Genomic DNA, 9,252 nt, shown 5'->3' on the forward strand with positions numbered 1-9,252 from the left:
CACCAAATGCTGAGGTGAACGAACCGAAAGTGGGTGCTACCCAAACGGGAGAGAGCAAACCGCAGGGTCTGATTGGTCGAAATCAAAAGGATTTTTAGCATTTTAGGGACGGTTTAGGTGGCCTCTCCCGACTTGTACATTTTAGAACAAACAAGCTTTTTGGAGATGCATAATATATATATACATCTTGTAAACTTGAAGGTTTTTGTAACTGACCAGCTGAAAATTAATTTTAGCATTTCATGAGCCTCTGCTGGCTTTAAAACTGATAACAGCAAAGAAAAACAACAACAAATGGGGGAGGAGAGAATGCACAAAATCAAAAACCTCTATACTTGAAGATGTTTGGTTGTATCACTCTTGCTGGGTCTACAAAAACAAGTGGTAAACATTTCAAGAAGGGCCTTTAGAAGCTCCTATAAGCTTAAACAAAATCTTAAAATTGGAGATGCACAAAAGTAAAAAATCTTGTAAACTTGAAGGTTTTTGTAAGTAACCAGCTGAAAGTGAATTTTTAGCAATTCAAGAGTTGCTATTTAAGTCTCTCCTGGCTTTAAAACTGAAAACAGTACACACTTTTTTTTTTTTTTTTTTGGGGGGGGGGGGGGGGGGATGAATGCACAAAATCAAAAACCTCTATACTTGAAGGTGTTTGGTTGCATCACTCTTGCTAGGGGGTCTACACAAACAAGTGGTAAACAAATTTCAAGAAGGGCTTTAGAAGCGGCTTAAACAAAAACTTAAAATTGGAGATGCACATAATTAAAAAAATCTTGCACACAGGTAAAAACACCAGATATCCACCCACATGCACACAGGTAAAAACACCAGATATCCACCCACATCCACACAGGTAAAAACACCAGATATCTTTCTTTCTTTCTTTATTTGGTGTTTAACGTCGTTTTCAACCGTTCAAGGTTATATCGCGACGGGGAAAGGGGGGAGATGGGATAGAGCCACTTGTTAATTGTTTCTTGTTCACAAAAGCACGAATCAAAAAAATTGCTCCAGGGGCTTGCAACATAGTACAATATATGACCTTACTGGGAGAATGCAAGTTTCCAGTACAAAGGACTTAACATTTCTTACATACTGCTTGACAATAATCTTTACAAACATTGACTATATTCTATACAAGAAACACTTAACAAGGGTAAAAGGAGAAACAGAATCCGTTAGTCGCCTCTCACGACATGCTGCGGATCATCGGGTAAATTCTTTCTCTTACCCGTCCCAACCAATATGGAACTTCCCCATACCCGCGGGGGGCCACCAGATATCCACCCACATGCACACAGGTAAAAACACCAGATATCCACCCACATGCACACAGGTAAAAACACCAGATATCCACCCACATGCACACAGGTAAAAACACCAGATATCCACCCACATGCACACAGGTAAAAACACCCGATATCCAACCACATGCACACAGGTAAAAACACCAATCAGCAAGAACAAAGTCTGGATTTGTATTTGTGTATTAGCCTACACACACCAAAAGTGAGCAAACACACGCACACATTCTGCAGTTTACATGTCATATTATTTCATATTATGCCTCCTACACTGTAGACTGGCAACTCCAACACATCACGCATATCTTCAACAACAACTATGTACAATCCTCCAACTACAGGGAAAAAACACTCGCTCAGATATAAATTAAAAAGTGCACTTTTCCCGTCCAGTGTCGTCAAAATAACAAACTTCCATCTTCCCTGTTGCATAATTATTCTCCTTGTTTTGCATTTTTCGAGTAAAGTATTCGGGTCGTTAACAGCTAATGTCGTTATAGGGTGTTGCAGTGCAGCGTATAGTCAAGAGTCAGGTAGATATCGAAAATCACAGATATATTAATATGCAAAGAATAACAATTTTCTTTACAATTTTACTTGAAACATTTTCAGAAAAACAAACAAAACAACAGACAATATATAGGTAAAAGAGAATGACTTCAGAATTTTAAAAAAAACACACCTGAGAAATAATGTGCTAATGATTAAAAAAACAAAAACTCCCCATGCCCTCTCATCCCTAAATGAAAACAACTCTACCTTGGTCATACCTCCAAAAACATCAATAAAGTTTTTCTTAAGAACAAAAAGCAATTGAATTTAATATTGAAGCTGATACTCTCCAAATAGGCTAAGTTAACGGTTGAGACCTCAAGGAATTCACAACAAAACAAGACAATGTATTCACACAATCACGCAGGCACAAACACACACACACATGTGCAGTATGAAAAATGGCATGATAATACACTTAAACAGAAGAGAAGCCAGTGCAAAAATGACAAAGAACCAACAGTGGTTTTTGCTTGAGCAACAAATTGGTTCAGTATTTGCATCTGAAGCAATTTGTTGCCTAAAATCAGCCCATTTTTGATACTCCATTAGCAGTGCTGTTTAGAACATTTTGTTTTAGCAACTTTTCGAGAGATCGACCTTGAAAAAGGAATTAAGATGCCAGTTTAACTTCCTATCAGTTGAAATACAGAACTCAATTTGAACTAGAACTGATACTTTTTTCATCCCATTTTCAATTCACCGGTAGTTTCCTTTCCTTTCCTTTATTTATTGTGTAACGTCGTTTTCAACCATTCAAGGTTATATCGCAAAGGGGGGGAGATGGGATAGGGGAAAGGGGGGAGATGGGATAGAGCCACTTGTTAATTGTTTCTTGTTCACAAAAGCACTAATCAAAAAATTGCTCCAGGGGCTTGCAACGTAGTACAATATATGACCTTACTGGGAGAATGCAAGTTTCCAGTACAAAGGACTTAACATTTCTTACATACTGCTTGACTAAAATCTTTACAAACATTGACTATATTCTATACAAGAAACACTTAACAAGGGTAAAAGGAGAAACAGAACCGTTAGTCGCCTCTTACGACATGCTGGGTAGCATCGGGTAAATTCTTTCTCGTCCCAACCAATATGGGACTCCCCCTAACCCGCGGGGGGTTTCACCGGTAGTAAACTATTGATTTAATAATCAGCAAACAAAAGAACAGTGATAACATAGGAAACTTATATGAAACAAGTTATCCTTACATACAAGCACAGGTTTGTACACATTCTGATTTCTTGTTAAATTGTACATAATCAAGATACATGTATCAAGATATATATGTGAGTAATTGCAACAGGCTTACATCCTAGGCACTTACTCATTCAAAGTTACTAGATCAAACAGGTTGCATAGCAACAACATTTTGCTTTTGAGACATAACAAGTTGAAAGAACAGCTCATTTTACTAATATTTGTTGGGTACACTCTTTCAAAAGAGCAATAAGAGCAGGATTTCAAGTGTTGGTTTTTTTATGCTATTGTGGCTTGACAAATAGAAATTGCAGAAATATGTTTCAGTTGTATAGGTTTTAAGATGACACGCTCTTTGTTATGCTTTGAACATCGCGAGAACTTGGAACCTTGGCTTGTGCAGCTCGCACGAGATCGCTGTACTTTGCTATGCTCTACAGGCTGTTGATCTACTGGCCGATGTGAATGCGTGATATATTGTGTAAAATATTCCATCTCACACGGCATTAATAGGTAGACATGCGCCTTGAGTCGCCTTGTGTGGTGAGATATGTGCGCGATATAAATCCTCGTAAATAAATAAATAAAAATTGTTTAGATCTGTGTTTTTAAGAGCCGACAAACCAAACTTGTCCACCTATTTATTAACTGTATTGACAATAAATGATCTTATGTTTTACAAAGTACACAATCTCTTGTGTACAGAAAATCCTACTCTAGCTTCATTCTTATAACTGTGATCTCTGGCCAAAGACAATGCAAACTGCACCTTCTTAGCTTAACTTTGTGTGTACAGGGGACTTCCACTAAATCGCGGTCCACTATATCGCAAATTCCTCTACATCGCGAGGACCCCTTGGACCCCGAAAAAAACAGGACCAACCTTTAAAAAAAATTAAAAAAATGCTTTTTCAGTTTTTTTGGTTTTTTTTGTCTGCTGTGCCGCTTAAATTGCTTTGTGAAGAGGAACGTATTCGAATTCTTTTATGGACTTGTACAGCAGCCTCAAACTGTACACCCCATCGCACATCACAAGATACCCCTTAGGCAGCATGGTTAGTGGGTGGCCATCCTTTATAGACCTTTTCGGTATCTGAGCAGCTCTCGCGAGACACGCTCTTTGTTATGCTTTGAACATCGCGAGAACTTGGAACCTTGGCTTGTGCAGCTCGCACGAGATCGCTGTACCGCATGCTTTGCTATGTTCTGAAGTTTGCGAGAGATTACGAGAGCTTGGAATACTGATAGGGTCTATTGGCAGCAGTGTCTGCTGTGCAGTCAAGCATGCTGATTTTGTACTTGTGTCAGAGACTGCAGAGTGGACAGTGTACTAGCCTTCTCTTTTCAACTTTATCTTTAAGTGCCCACCCAACCCCCTCCTCTTCCTCCCTCCCTTTTATGGTTCTTTGGGTTCTTAGCGGTGGTGGATGAGACCCCTGCAGAGAAAGGTGCTCCACAGTCTCTCTTACTAGCAATCCCTCCTCCTTTACATTACACTGGCAAATATGCTGTACAATATTTTGCCCTTGTTTTTGGACTGGGGTTGTCAATTGCAGAGTGTAAGAATGATGCTTTTTGCAACAGCAGAGGTGAGAGTAGTGTTTTTGTCTTTCTCATACAACACCAAGAAAAACTCTGACAGTATTCATCAAAATCAAATTCGAGTTCACATGTCAAAACCAATACATTCAAATGACTAATGACTTTTTTTCTCCGCGGACCCCCCCCCCCCCCCCCCCCCCTCCCCCCCCACCCCACCCCACCACAAATCTTTGGACCCCAAAGTCCGCGATATAGTGGAAGTCTACTGTATTAATATCCTCTTGCTACATGTACTGAGAACAGGTTAATTTGCCTTCTAGAGAAAAGTGCCATATGGAACTTTTTGAGGAAAAAAATGGCCCAGGAAAGTGCGATGCATATCCACTGTAAGTTTGGCATTTAAAACTAAAACAATTCCTTTGGTTCTGTACTGTCTGCTCACAGTAAGAGCGTAAGAGCGTTTGTAGTTTCAAGATGAAGCAACTGAAAGGTTATGCAAACACACACGCGCATGCACACACACACACAATGCCCGTAATGTTGTGCAGGTGAAAAGTCATCAATCAAGTCATGTCCAAATAATGTACATGTATCACAATCAATTATCTTCAAGGAAAAAAAGTAAAAGGAAAATGTTACATTTTCACACACATACAAAGAGGTAGCAAAGATGTGGGGTATCTAAACATGATACACAGACAACATTTATACACAGAAAACCTATACAAGTTTGTTTGTTTGTTTTGTATACAAGGACTTCAGCAAATTGAAAAATGGGTGTGTGTCTGAATCATTTGCTTTCTAGGTACTGAACCTGAATATGAATTCTTTCTTTATTTGGTGTTTAACGTCGTTTTCAACCACGAAGGTTATATCGCGACGGGGAAAAGGGGGGAGATGGGATAGAGCCACTTGTTAATTGTTTCTTGTTCACAAAAGCACTAATCAAAAAATTGCTCCAGGGGCTTGCAACGTAGTACAATATAATTATGACCTTACTGGGAGAATGCAAGTTTCCAGTACAAAGGACTTAACATTTCTTACATACTGCTTGACTAAAATCTTTACAAACATTGACTATATTCTATACAAGAAACACTTAACAAGGGTAAAAGGAGAAACAGAATCCGTTAGTCGCCTCTTACGACATGCTGGGGAGCATCGGGTAAATTCTTCCCCCTAACCCGCGGGAGGTCTGAATATGAATTGCTGTACTCCTCATCAAAGTTCTCTACCTGACATGATAAAGTATCATTACTGCAACATTTATTGTAAATTTTTCCTTTTCAATTTCCCACTGGCACTGCAAGCCAAATCTTCCTGCTTTAAAGTTGCATCACAGAATTGTCATCAAGTCAAAGAAAAAAAATTCAACACATCAGTTCAACCAAAAAACAATTAAAAAAAATCCCTACATTAACTCTGTACAAACATGCAAAACCTCCCTCTATCTTGAATTGTTCACACATGTAAACATAATGCATATTCATGACTTAGAGCATTGCAAAGTACACACTTTTCAAAAGTGCGGCAGAAACTCTGATTAATCAGAAATAAGCAAATCTCTTCAAAATGAGAATTTTATGTGCAAGTTCACGATGAAACAAATCATGTAAATGATATCTCTGAGTATGTACTACGTCTCAGTTTGTAAGTCGGATAGATCTCTGCTCGAATGCAAGTTTAAGACCTTCCCCTTTGTGGAAAGGCACACTCCTTCTTGTAAAACAGTTTCGCTCACCATCTTAAACTTGGTCAAGCTTTTACATGGTATTAGACCATCCTTTAGGGGCGGGGATGTAGCTCAGTCGGTAGCGCGCTGGATTTGTATCCAGTTGGCCGCTGTCAGCGTGAGTTCGTCCCCACGTTCGGCGAGAGATTTATTTCTCAGAGTCAACTTTGTGTGCAGACTCTCCTCGGTGTCCGAACACCCCCCGTGTGTACACGCAAGCACAAGACCAAGTGCGCACGAAAAAGATCCTGTAATCCATGTCCGAGTTCGGTGGGTTATAGAAACACGAAAATACCCAGCATGCTTCCTCCGAAAGTGGCGTATGGCTGCCTAAATGGCGGGGTAAAAACGGTCATACACGTAAAAGCCGTGGGAGTTTCACCCCATGAACGAACAAACAAACTAACAGACCATCCTTTTCCTCGGTCACAAACCAAAAATCAACATGCTGATGGCTTGTTACGGCGAGTTGGAATTTTTTAATAAATTAATTTTGTAAATCCGCCAAATGTAGTGGCTTTAATTCTACAAAAATAATGTATACAAAAACACAAACTGTGCACACAGAGCACTCAGGCTGTTAAAGGCACAGTAAGCCTCCCGTAAACCATCACAGATATACTGTCAGGCTTTTACACACAGTACAAACACCCTTCCATTTGAACGCTCACCAAACGGGAACATCCTAGGTGCCCTACGTAAAGAGCGAGCAATTTTCAAAGAATTTATTTTTGCGTGGTTTATCTTACCCCTGAGCCATCGTGAACCCGTGTGATCCAGTTTCCCTTTTTCACAATGCAGTCGCCAGTTTGTAATTTGAATGGGGCTCGCTGTGAGCTTATCTGCAATAGCACGTTATGTACCTCTGACTTTTCACAAAACAAACGAATGTGATTCATAAGAACTCGAGCGATGGCTTTTGACTGCCTATGAACCGCCGTCTGCTACGAAAATCACTACCTTGCGTGACCCTGCTTTCGCGCTTTTCAAACTTTCAAAACTTCGAATTGTACTGATATTGTCTTGATGAAAAAAGAATTCTTTTATGATTTAAGAATGTTTGTTTGGTATGTGACCAATTGGAGGGATGGTCTTACCTCATGTAGAAGCTTGCCAGATCTGAGATGGTGAGCCACACTGGCAGAAGGACTGTGCCTTTAAAACAACAATTATGACAAACTAAGCATTCAACTCTAGGACTAACATTCTCTTTTTCATGTTTTATGCTGGAAAGTACCGATTTTTTTTAATGGCAAACACATAAAACGTTCAAAGAACGTTTCACACTTCTTTGATATCACACTAATAAAGATAAACACACTTTCACTCCAGTAACTAACTTAATCCTACATAGGTGACAGAGACGACTCATGAGATAACAATATTGTTCAAACCACATGTGTGACACATGTGTATATCATGTAAATGAGGTCGTGTCAAACTAGTCAGGCAGCGACCTGTTTTCCCACTACTTATGATGCCAAAGTCACCGAGACAAACGTCATTATTGAAACACTTTTGCGCCTACTGTTTCATCTGGAAGAGTGTTTAGAACTAACACGTCACGCTTCACTTTCTAAAGTGACGTTTCTTTTGTTTGACGTGAAAGATTGCACAAGGCTTTGGAAAAGATCGAGGTTCCAAAAGAATCGTCTTCTATTTGAATGCCTAGACTGCGGGACGTTTGGAGTAAAATACACGTTAGTACAGTATGTAGGATAAACAGAATACTACATGGCTTACTGTGTCGTACCAGATTTACCCTCGTTGCTTTTTCAAATATTGTCTCTCAATATATATTTTGTCTCTCGCTTTCGCTCGCAGTTCAATATTTAAAAAAGCAACTCGTGTAAATCTGGTACGACACAGCCACCATGTAGTATTTTCTGTATTGCTGGTGACTGGCGGCAGGGATGTAGCTCAGTCGGTAGCGCGCTGGATTTGTATCCAATTGGCCGCTGTCAGCGTGAGTTCGTCCCCACGTTCGGCGAGAGATTTATTTCTCAGGGTCAACTTTGTGTGCAGACTCTCCTCGGTGTCCGAACACCCCCGTGTGTACACGCAAGCACAAGACCAAGTGCGCACGAAAAAGATCCTGTAATCCATGTCAGAGTTCGGCGGGTTATAGAAACACGAAAATACCCAGCATGCTTCCTCCGAAAGCGGCGTTAGGCTGCCTAAATGGCGGGGTAAAAACGGTCATACACGTAAAAGCCGTGGGAGTTTCACCCCATGAACGAACAAACAAACAAACAAGCTGGTGACTGGCCTATGTCACAAGCGAAAGTTTGCCTCAATAAAAGCATGATACTTCCTTAAAGGTCATAGACTAGCACACACATTTTGCATCTGGTCGCTCTTTTGTAAAGAAAATTCAGCTTGCCCCAATGGGCAAAAAAACAACCCCCACAACAGGTCAGAGAGAGAGAGAGAGAGAGAGAGAGAGAGAGAGAGAGAGAGAGAGAGAGAGAGAGAGAGAGAGAGAGAGAGAGAGAGAGAGAGAGAGAGAGAGAGAGACAGAGACAGATAGAGGGAGAGAGAGGGAGAGAGAGGGAGAGAGGGAGAGAGAGAGAATCAAAGTTTATTTTACAAAGGTAATGGAGAGAGAGAGAGAGAGAGAGAGAGAGAGAGAGAGCGACAGAGAGAGAGAGACAGAGACAGACAGACAGACAGTGACAACTACATGCAAGAAGTGTCCACCCCTGGTTTTTGCCTCTGGCAAGAAATCAAGATTGTCATTTTGATAATCGTTCTTCCGAGATTGATTTTCCATTGTTGAACACAAACGGTTTTGTGACAGTGCAAGTCAACCTCATAATGTGGCCATCACTAGTAGTTTTTTTTATTTGCTCACAGCAATGCCCCAAGTGGTGTCTAAAAGTTTGTGAAAAAAATCATGTTTTAAAAACAAAATAAACATT

The 9,252-nt window shown here is 40.2% G+C and overlaps 1 long non-coding RNA gene across 1 annotated transcript; it reads right to left on the minus strand.

Moving 5' to 3' along the window:
* Positions 1–1,462: 1,462 nt before the first annotated feature.
* LOC138962805 (uncharacterized) lies at positions 1,463–4,785 on the minus strand. Its single transcript, XR_011454604.1, has 2 exons — positions 4,212–4,785; positions 1,463–3,446 (listed from the first exon to the last, which is right to left on the minus strand). It is a non-coding gene; the product is annotated as an uncharacterized lncRNA (long non-coding RNA).
* Positions 4,786–9,252: the final 4,467 nt, after the last annotated feature.

This window comes from Littorina saxatilis, linkage group LG3 (assembly GCF_037325665.1).
Source record: "Littorina saxatilis isolate snail1 linkage group LG3, US_GU_Lsax_2.0, whole genome shotgun sequence".
Taxonomy (NCBI): domain Eukaryota; kingdom Metazoa; phylum Mollusca; class Gastropoda; order Littorinimorpha; family Littorinidae; genus Littorina; species Littorina saxatilis.